Source organism: Sciurus carolinensis, chromosome 19 (assembly GCF_902686445.1).
Source record: "Sciurus carolinensis chromosome 19, mSciCar1.2, whole genome shotgun sequence".
Lineage (NCBI taxonomy): Eukaryota > Metazoa > Chordata > Mammalia > Rodentia > Sciuridae > Sciurus > Sciurus carolinensis.
In genome coordinates this window covers 26,918,377-26,928,410 of record NC_062231.1, presented here as the reverse complement: position 1 = coordinate 26,928,410, position 10,034 = coordinate 26,918,377, and the positions used below count along the sequence as shown (strand labels likewise).

The following is a 10,034-nucleotide window of genomic DNA, read 5'->3' as shown; positions in this document are numbered from 1 at the left end:
ATTGTTGGTATTGGAAAAAATGTAAAATAAGACAAATTTGTTTTATAAATTTTTTATGTAGCTATTTTGTTAAAATATGGCATTTACACATAATGGATTTATATCATTACGACGATGAATTATTAAGTATTTTAAACCCACATTTAAAAACAAAGATCTTTGGATTTTCATAATTTTAAAGCTATAAAGAATTCTGAGGCCAATGTTTGAGAAAGTCTGTTCAAACTATTTTGTACATAAGTACACCTTTTTTTTTTTTTTTTTTTTGCAGTGCTGGGGATTGAACCCAGGGCCTTGTACTTGCAAGGCAAGCGCTCTACCAACTGAGCCACACCCCAGCCCCTTAAGTACACTTTTTCACCTAAATATGTATCAAGGACATTCATTCATGTCAAATGCAATATCTAATTATCTAAATAGGACTGGGGGTACAGCTCATGGTACAGCACTTGACTAGTATGTACAAAGCCCTAGGTTCAATTCCCAGCACCACAAAAACAATCAAAGCAATAATCTAAAAATAGGTACTTTTTTGCGGAGTTGGGAGTACCAGGAATTGAACTCAGGGGCACCTGACCACTGAGCCACACCCCAGCCCTATTTTGTATTTTATTTAGAGACGGGGTCTCACTGAGTTGCTCAGTGCCTCGCTTTTGCTGAGGCTGGCTTTGAACTCACGATCCTCCTATCTCAGCCTCTGGCGTCACTGCGATTACAGGTGATTGCCACCGCCTAAAAATAGCTACTTCTTATGAAGTGCTAAAGACAGGCCCAGACACAGCACCAAGCAGTACACACACCTAAGACCATTTCCATTTACTCTTCACGTCAGATCTGTGTGAGGTAGGTACTGTTTCCCCCATTCTGCAGGTGAAGGAACTGAGGCACAGGCAGGTTAAGCTACTTGCCTAAGGACACACAGCTAATTAGATGATACAGCCAGTTTTGAATTCAGGTCTCTGACTCCACAGCCTGCAAGCCTCATAGTAACTGAATTCCAACTGCTGTGTGGAAATCCAGCCACGTCTGAACGCAGGGGCACTGAGTGGTTTCTAATGGGTGGGGTGATGTACTGGACTTTGGCTGGGGGCACTCACAGCATAAATTCAGGTAGCTGATTTACATACCCATGAGTCCTTGCTCACCATCAGTAGTAGGTGGTCTTGGAACACCTGCTTTTGGTCCCCACAGGGCTGGTTGCCAGCACACTCTGTTGAGCCTCTTGAGGGACACCAGTGGCTTCCCTGGGAGTCTGTGAGGGCGCCTCCCCTGGCCGCACCTCTGTCCTGGACGCTCCCCACGACTTGCTACTTTCCCTCTGCCATGGATTCTAACTGGTAAAGCTCTGTTGGTGGTTTGGATGGCTCGGCTCCCCACCCACCGGAGCGTGGTGGCCATGCTCAGCCTGCGCCCTCTGGACAGGCCAGGCCAGCAGCAGCTGCTCAGGAAACACTGGTCGGATGAAGAACTGTGATGCAGTCACTCCGCGAAGCCTGCTGCAGCTGACCCCCACTGTCCTGCACCCCAGCCCCCGCGCATGTCCCTTCCCCTCCGGCACCTGCACTGGCTGTTCTCAGGCCCCTGGAGCCTGCGTCCCCGTCCCTCAGGCTGGAGGCGCCTGAGCCAGTGACGGAGAGCGAGCACCCAGACTCCACCTGGCCGCGTTGAGGGCACCCATTCTGTCCAGAGGTCCTGCAGGACAGTCCAGGCTGCCCGCCAGGGACCTGACCTGAGGCACAGCCCGGCCCCCTTCCCCACCTCGGCCCCCCGCCCTGCGATGGCCCTGCCACACTCCCTGGCCTGCCGTTCTGACCCCTCCTCTGGGAAGGCCCCTGAGGCAAGACTGGGGGTGGGGTTGGGACAGAGGCAGGGACCCCACCAAGCTCTCCAGAGAGCCACGCGGGAGTCGCGCAGTCGCTGCAGGGAGCTGACGTCAAGGGCTGTGAGACCCAGGAACGGGCAGGCTGCTCACGAGCCCTGGTCACTCAGAGCTGGCCTGAGGCTGGGGGTGTTCACCCCAGGAAATGGGCAGACGCCATAAATCAGGGCTGTCCAGATCCCTGCCCTGTGACCAAGACGCCTGCATTACGTGACACAGAGCCTCCCGTCAGACGTGGCCCAGTGACATGCTTCCTGGACCCGCAGGTCTCCTGGGTGCTCCAGGGCTGGTGGCTTCCTGTGACACGCAGCTTTGACCATTCACCTCCGACCCATGCACAGGACGCATGCCCGGGAGCAGCCCTCGCCCGTGATGGGCAGGACTCGGTGGCTAGACCCCCAGCTCCCTCGCCCCTCAGGTGAGGCCCTTCTGTGAGATGGCAGAGCATCTTCAGGGGTTGCCACTGAGATGCACCCCTTGCCCACAGCGGTGACTGTGCACCCCAAATGCTCCATCCCGTCCCTCCCCTTCCACAGGGCCCACCAGGGCTTGCTGGGCTCACCCTTGTGCTAGATCAATTTGTATTTTTTGTATTGCTGTAACAAAGTCCCTGAGGTCAAATACCTTATAAAGTAAAGAGGTTTGCCTGACTCATAATTCTAGTGACTGGGGGTCCATCGGGTACAGTGCTGGCCTGCCAAGGGCCACCCCCCCACATCACAACATGGCAGAGAAGTGGAAAGAGGGCCTGTCACTTGCAGAGGAAGAACAGCAGGAGGGTGTCTTCACCTCCAAACAGCCTGCTCTCCTGAGATGTCACTCACTCTGTGGGAGGAGCATGACCCTCCAGAATGGTACCCCAGGGACGGGACCACCCCCCAGGCCCCGCCTCTTAAAGGCCCCACCACATTTCAGCATCCCACGTGAGACCAGATTTCCAGCAGGAAAACCCCTGGGGACACTCTGGGACCATGGCAATCCCCACACAGAGCACCAGACGCCTGGCTCTGTGTCAGAGTCCCCACCCGGGACAGCGGGTGGCAATATTCAACACCTACCCCGCACCCCGCTCCGTGGAAGGGGGTTGGGCGGGGCGGGGAGAGGGTGGGGCAGAGAAGGGGCAGAGCGGGAGGCAGAGCCTCTGGGACTCTGGGAGTCCACGGAGAGCGAACCCTTAGGCTCTCCCCTGCGCTCCCGGGGTCCTGAATGCAAGTCCTACCTCCAACTTGCAAACTGTCGCTGCAGGTAAAACCCAGACCTGGAGTGCACGACAGGAGGCACCCTGGAGAGGCCGGAGCAGGCACGCACTGCGGAGTCTCCCCTCGGCTTTCCCCACCCGCAGTAACAAAGCCGGACGTGCTGCACTCTTGCTTTTCATCAGACACTGTGACACAGGGCCTGGTCTCACCCCGTCACCGCATCAAAGCTACGCGGCAGGCACTGTCCTATTTCATTATACACTTGAAGACATTGTGTCTCAGAGAGGGCAAGTCACTTGTACAAAGGCAACCAGCACGGGTAAGCCCTGTCCCCAGGAGGGTAGCCCAGAGGGTGCTCCTGAGCCCTGGCCACTGCTGTGCTGGGCCCAGAGAGCCTGAAGGTCAATAGATCAGAGGCCTCCTCTTCTCTGGCCTGGACGACAGTGCCCAGGCGACCCCGTGTTTCTGGTGTGCTCTGAGCTCAGGCGCCCACGCTCCTTGTGGATCATCGCGACCCCTGCTGCTCCATCCTGTGCTCTGCACACCTCCCTTCAGGACAGTGCCCCCGGGGGAGGGGGTGGGGAGCCACCGGAAACAGCAGAGAAGGACCACAGGGCCAGCCAGCTGGACTGGGGAGCACGTCTCCATGCCTTAGCTATCTGTGCAGGTCACTAAGGGCCAGGCTGTCCGTCCGAGCCCTGGCCGGAATCTCACGCGGGGTCCAGATGACTCGGCCAGGCGGAAACGCTCCTCTGTTCACACTCGGGTGGGCCAGGTGCAGGCGGTCTTCCCGCACAGGCGTCCCCTTCCGTCCCCGGCCCCACGAGCCCCTCTGTCTCCGACTGCTGCCCCACAAAGACCCAGCAGAGCCCGCCCTGCAGAGGGGCCAGGAACACGCCTGAAAGATGGGCTCCGTGTCCTTGGTCACCGAGCAGCAGCCTGCTTGGGAAGAGGCTGGCCGCACACCCCAGCACAGACTCCCGAAGGAGGCCGGAGAGGGAAGCTCTTGGCAGGGGCCCGCCGTCTGGAAGGCCGGTCAGATGGCTGGGTTTCAACAAGCCGGCTTTGAACTTGGCTCCGCTCTGAGCTCTTGGTCCCCCAACCGGAGCCTGGCCAGGTCAGCGCGACCTGGGTTGTCAGCCCTGGGGACTGTGAACTAACACCAGCATGCCGACCGTGCCGGCAGGGAGAGTCTCCGTTGCTAGGGCTTCGCTTGGCTTGTTCTGGAACCAGATCTTTGGCCTGCGAATGAGTGTAGGTACCCAGGGGAGGCTTGCTGGCCCTGGCCCTTCAGCTGCTCTGCTGTGTGTGGGGAGAGGAGGGAGGAGGGAGGAGGGAGGAGGGAAGAGGAGGAGGGAGGAGGGAGAGGAGGGAGGAGGGAGAGGAGGGAGGAGGGAGGAGGGAGGAGGGAGGAGGGAGGAGGGAGGAGGGAGGGGGAGGAGGGTTTCTCCTGCTCCCAGGGCAGCTGTGGCTGCGACTGGCTGAGGGAAGCCCTTGAAAGAGATCAGTGGTCCCCAGAGGACCTCCCATCACACCACACGGTCTCCCTCCCTCTGCCTCCAGTGACCAGCCTCCCACAAGGTCAGGATCAGGAAAAGGAGGATGAGCCAAGCTGGGCAAATCTAAGGCCGGACCCCGACTTTGTTTAAAATGGAGAGGCCTGTTCCGGGGAACTGTTGAGTCTGTTATTTTTAAACCGTGTGTTGATTGACATTTATCCGAATTACCGAGCTGAGGGGCACTCCTTGAAGTCCGCCTCCGAGGCCAGCGCCCTGCTGGTCCCACCTGCCTGGCCTTTCCTGCTAGGAGACACCTTCACACTCAGGACCACCAGCACCCAGGCGGCCCACCCTGGGCCACGCTCTCCGCGGCTCCTCTGAGCAGTTCATGGTGGGCACTTCCACGTCAAGGAGCCCATGTGCGTCATCCTTCACGGGGGGCGTCCAGCGGCCTCCCCCGCGGCCTCCAGGTCCCTCGGGGCTCCGTGAGCTCCAGCCCACTGCTCAGTCGGCCCTGCACCTCCCAGTGGGCAGGCTTGTCCCCGAAATGCAGTGGGAGCAGCCGCCGCCCACCCAACCAGAGGAGCAGGTGGGCAAGTACCCCGGCCAGATCCTTTTCGCTGCAGGCCGGGAGTCAGAGGTGTTGGGGAGAGCCGGCCGCGGTGGCCACGCCTGTCATCCCAGTGGCTTAGAGGCTGAGGCAGGAGGGTCGCTGTTCAAAGGCAGCCTCAGCAACTTAGTGAGGCCCCGAGCAAGTTAGAGACCCTGTCTGTGAGTTAAAGATAAAGGGCTGGGGAGGCGGCTCGTGGTTAATCCCTGGGACCAAAAAAAAAAAGAAAAGTGTTGGGAAGTCACTCCCGCCCACCAGACTGAGCACTCACATCTGTGACTGTCCATAAAACTGTGTGGCACTGCAAGAGGAGCTGCTGGTGACGACAGGGGACATCTGCCACTGAGCACGTGTGGCTGGGAGCTTCCCAGAGCCCCCGGGCGCCTGCGCTTCAGTGCTCTGCAGCCACCGATGGAGATGGCACGGGGTGGCACTGCCCGGCTGGCAAGGGAGCTGGGCGGCAGCGAGAGGAGGGCGGTCCAGAGTGAGCGCCGGTCACCCTCAGCCCATCTGTGTGGGGGGGTGTCCATCCGTCCTGTGTCGGGGCCAAGTCTGACCTCACAGGCCCCCGAGCTCCGGGAATCAGCTGGAGAGCCATCCCTCCGGCTGCAGGGGACACAGGACACTGGCGCTTGCTGCCGGATTCCATCGATTCCATCGCTCAGTCGACCCGCAGCACGGTTCTAAGAGGAGGGGGGAGTCACGGTTCCAGAGCGGATGCGGGGAGGCTGGGACTTCCCTGGCGGAGCCTGGCCGCGACCACGCACCCCTCCAGCCCCACAGCGGCCGTCAGCCAGGGGGACCTGGTCGCCCTGGCCTTTCCCCTGCAGCGAGCCAGTCGATCCCGCCAAGCTCTTCCCTCCTCCCAGCCTCCTGCCGCCAGAGGCTCCTGTTCTGCCCTGTTGTCCCCAGAGAGTGGGTGCTCCTGTCCCAGGGCTGCTGCCTGCCGGAGCTGGGGTCCCAGGAGGCAGCTGGCCCCGGGGAGGAGTCGGGCGGATGGCGGCCTCCCGCCGTTTGGAGGCTGGCGTTTGGAGGTCTGCCTTTCTTCCCCTGGGGCACGCAGCCTTCAGCTCTGCCCCAGCTGCCCTTGCGTCACACCTGGAAGGGACAGGCCCAGCCTCCACCCGTGACCAGGCACAGTGCTGGGCCAGTCCTTGCTTCGGGATCTCCAGAGACCCAGAGGAAGGAGCCATCAGCATGGAGCCGCCTGAAGCTGGGTCTCCGCCCCCAGAGTCCTCTCTCACCTCCTGGGCCTCACATCCACCTCGTCCAGCTGCACCGCAGCTCCCTGCACCCAGGGCCCCCCTGCCCTGCCCGAGTGGGCGGCCAGCCTCCCTGCACGACGGCCCTGCCCACCTGCCCGCGTCAGCGAGCGCCACAAGCATGCCGTGTGACGACCAGCCTCAAAACATGGGGGCTTGAATCATACGGACGGCACTGCCCGTGAGGCTCAGCCCCAGGCTGAGCACAGAACTCCAGGCTGTCCACCTGCCAAACAGGCCCTGTGCTGTGCACGGTGAACGGCCGGTGCCGGAGGCCCAGGGCCACTGCTCAGACGCACGTGAGGGCCCTGCTCCTGCCGTGGCTGCTCGTATCCTACTGACCTAGCAGCGCACAAGCACAAGCCTCGAGTCAGCGGGATGGGGAAGCGTCCCCTCCCTGAAAAGTGGGGAAAGAGTGCAGATTTGCTGAACAATACAATGAATTACACCCTCTTCCGGAGACCCGGAGACCCCGCTCCTAATTCCTGCCAGCTGTACTGAGCAGCCCCGGCAGGGCTGAGCCCCAGGGCCTTTGCATATGCCATTCTCCCTGCAGAGGAGTCTCTCTTCCCAGTCCTCTATCACCCCTGGCCCTTCAGACTGAGGCAGTCTTGCTGGTCGGCTCCCTAGTGATGCCCGCATGCCGCACCAGGCACTGCCCATAGCGGCCACCCTGCGGCCGGGACACCACGTGCTCAGCAGCCCTCGCAAAGCTTCCCCATCCCACTGCGGCTGCTCCTGTCCTGCCTCCGCCCCTGGACTCCCTCCTGTGAGTCTCAGCTCAGCCTCGCCCGGCTTCCCTGCACAAGTCACAAGCCACGTTGTACCTTGTCTACTCCCCGGCGGGCGCCCCTGCCTTGGGCTCCGCCTCGCCACGCCAGCACGGGCCCAGCCAAGGAAGGGTCTTTGCCCCTGTGTCCGTCCCCACGTCACCGGGGCCTGGACGGTGCTTGCCTCAAGGTAGGGACTTGCACATGTTTGGGTGAATTAGCAAACTGGAGAAGAGCACGTGAGCATCCGCGGTATCTGGGAGACGCCAGCTCCCTGGCATCTGCCTGCGGTCAGGCCCGTCCATCTGCTGCCATTCCTGCAGGGCCTAAGGGCAGGGGCTTCCCTAAGGGTGTGCTCACCACCCAGAGGCACTCTGAGGCTGGTCCCACCAACGAGGATGCCAGCCCAGGCCAGTGGCAGAGGGAGGGAAGCTGGGCAGGCGTGTCCCCGAGGGCCTTGGTGACAGGCCCCTGTGGGTGGGCAGCACACCCCGGCTATGGCCACGGGGGCAGGGGAGCCCGGCACAGACCCACCAACCCCCCAGTGCTGGCGGGGGCTGCGGGGGCTGAGGGGGCACAGCCGAAGGTCAGGTGGTCGGCCTGCCCAGGGACGAGGAGCGAGTCCAGCGGAGCCTGGCGGACTGCGAGAAGCCCAGAGGACACTGAGGCCATTCAGCAGGAGAGGGGACCAGCAGCAGACCTGCCCACGGGAGCTCCCGCCGTGAGATTTACGGCAGGGTCTCGACCAGGGGCCCTTCCTCCAGCCCTGACTCACGGCCAGGACGGCGGAGGCCCAGGGCCCAGGCTCGGCCATCTGCAGGTCTCTGGCAATTCACTCCGGGTTTCCCAGCGGTGACCGGGAGCGTTGCTGCCTTTAAACAGACTGAGAACATTCCGGAAACAGACCTCAATTTCATAGCGGGAGGTGGGAGGAGGGAAGTGGTTGGAGGGTTGGCGGGAAGCCAGGAAGGCTGCAGCCTCTTCCTTCTGGCCCTGCCTGGGGCAGCCGCCTGCTGGATCTCGGGTGGGGACAACCCGGCTCAGCCCACCCTCTGTCTTGGGCTGCTCCACCTCCTGACACCTGCAGTCAAGAAACCCAAGAGCAGAGAGGGGCACAGGAGAACTCGGGGCAGCGGCCTTGCTGTGGAGCCCAGGTGGCCAAGGCTGGGACCAGCCACGGTGGGCAGCTGGGAGAAGGCCCGACCACCCTCTCCTCCAGCTCTGCTGTCTCCACTGTGAGCCCACCTCCCTCTCCAGCCCAGCAGAGGCCAAGGGGCAGGGAGGCCAGGGACCCAGGCTCTGGGCCAGATGGCCTGGGCTCAGGGTGGACTAGGTGCTCCCAGCCTGAGCCGGTTCCTCAGGCCTCCCCGGGCCTGGGTCCCCTTGTGTCCCCTACCTCCAGGGCTCACGTGACTGTCCCCGCTGGGAAGAATTCCATCGAGGCAGAAACCCAGCCGTCCTCCCCAGAGAGCCTCCGCTCCCAAAGAACTTTCAAACGCAGTTTTGACGGCACGCTGAGCATCCCTACTCCAAAATCCCAAAATGCTCCCAAATCCAAAACTTCCTGAGCGTGACTCAAATTCCAGTGGAAAGGTCCACACCCCACCTCACCCGACGGGTCACGGTGAAAACAGGCTCCCAAAAAGCATCGCTTGGAACCACCCTCAGGGCTTGCAGGGGACCAGAGATGAGCGCCGCATGCAGACGCAGGTCCCCAAGTCCCAAATCCACACAAGCCCGCAGTCCCAGGCCCTGCTGGTCCTGAGCAGCTTCGGTCAGGGGCACTGGGCCTGTTTTGGCCATTTTAGGTTCAGGCAGAGCTTTTTCTCTCCCCTCCGCGAGTCGGGCCCAGGGACTGTGCGGGGTTTCCAAGGCTGGTCCCAGGGGCAGCAGCTTTGGACTGAGCTGGGGGGTGGTTCTAAAATGCCACCACTGGGTGTGGCCCCACAGGCGACCCCTCCCAGGAGCCGCCCAGCGATGGACGCCCCGTCCGCGGGCCAGGAGACACGGAGGCCATGTCGGAGATGCCCCAGACTGGCCTCATCCTTGTCCCCTCTCCTCAAGCACAGGCAGGCCTTCCTACGCAGTTCTCGCCGCGCTGCTTCTTGGCGCTGGAGGAAGGCCCAGTCCAGCTGGCGTGGCCACCGCCTGTCTCCATCCCTCAGCCTCCACTTGCAGGAGGACCCAGCGCCAGAGCCCCCCGCCCTCGCTCAACAGGGTTCAGGGATCACCTGCTGGGTGCCAGGTGCCGGGCAGGGACCCAGGCAGGCTGTAACTCGCGAAGCCCCTCCTCGGACCGTCAGGAGGCCACGTCAGGGGACATGAGTGCAGTGAGGCGGGTGAAGGCCCAGGATCCCCCCAGCCACGGCGCGCTGGCGTCTGAGACCAGGACGGCAGAGCAGGAACCCTGACCTTCCTCGCCCTCCTCTGACGCGGTCACGGCAGCGATCCTTGGGGCTCCTCGGCATAGGTGGTCAGAGCCTCAGGTGACCAGTGCCCGCCTGTCCCCAGAGGGGCAGAGCGTCTCATGTCTGAAGACACAGGGCTCAAGGGCCTGCTGAGCTGGGCCTGCTAGGCACCCGGCACCGCCCCCTCTTCACAGAACTTGGCACGAAAATGCACAGGCTTCCCCATGTTGGGGGCCTTCGCCTCCAGAGGCTCCACGTCACCTGAAACCTACACTAAGTAGGTGCACAAGCCTCCCTCCCGCCACCTGTGTGCGTGGGGACCTCGGCCCAGACCTACGGGGGCTCGGGAGGAGGAGGGGGTGCAGAACGCCGCTGCTGTGACCCTGAGGCTCTCGGCGAGCACCGCT

General features: G+C 61.8%; 1 non-coding gene across 1 annotated transcript; it reads right to left on the bottom strand.

The window, feature by feature from the left end:
* Positions 1-265: 265 nt before the first annotated feature.
* On the bottom strand, positions 266-338 carry Trnaa-ugc (transfer RNA alanine (anticodon UGC)). Its single transcript has one exon. It is a non-coding gene; the product is annotated as a tRNA-Ala (tRNA).
* Positions 339-10,034: the final 9,696 nt, after the last annotated feature.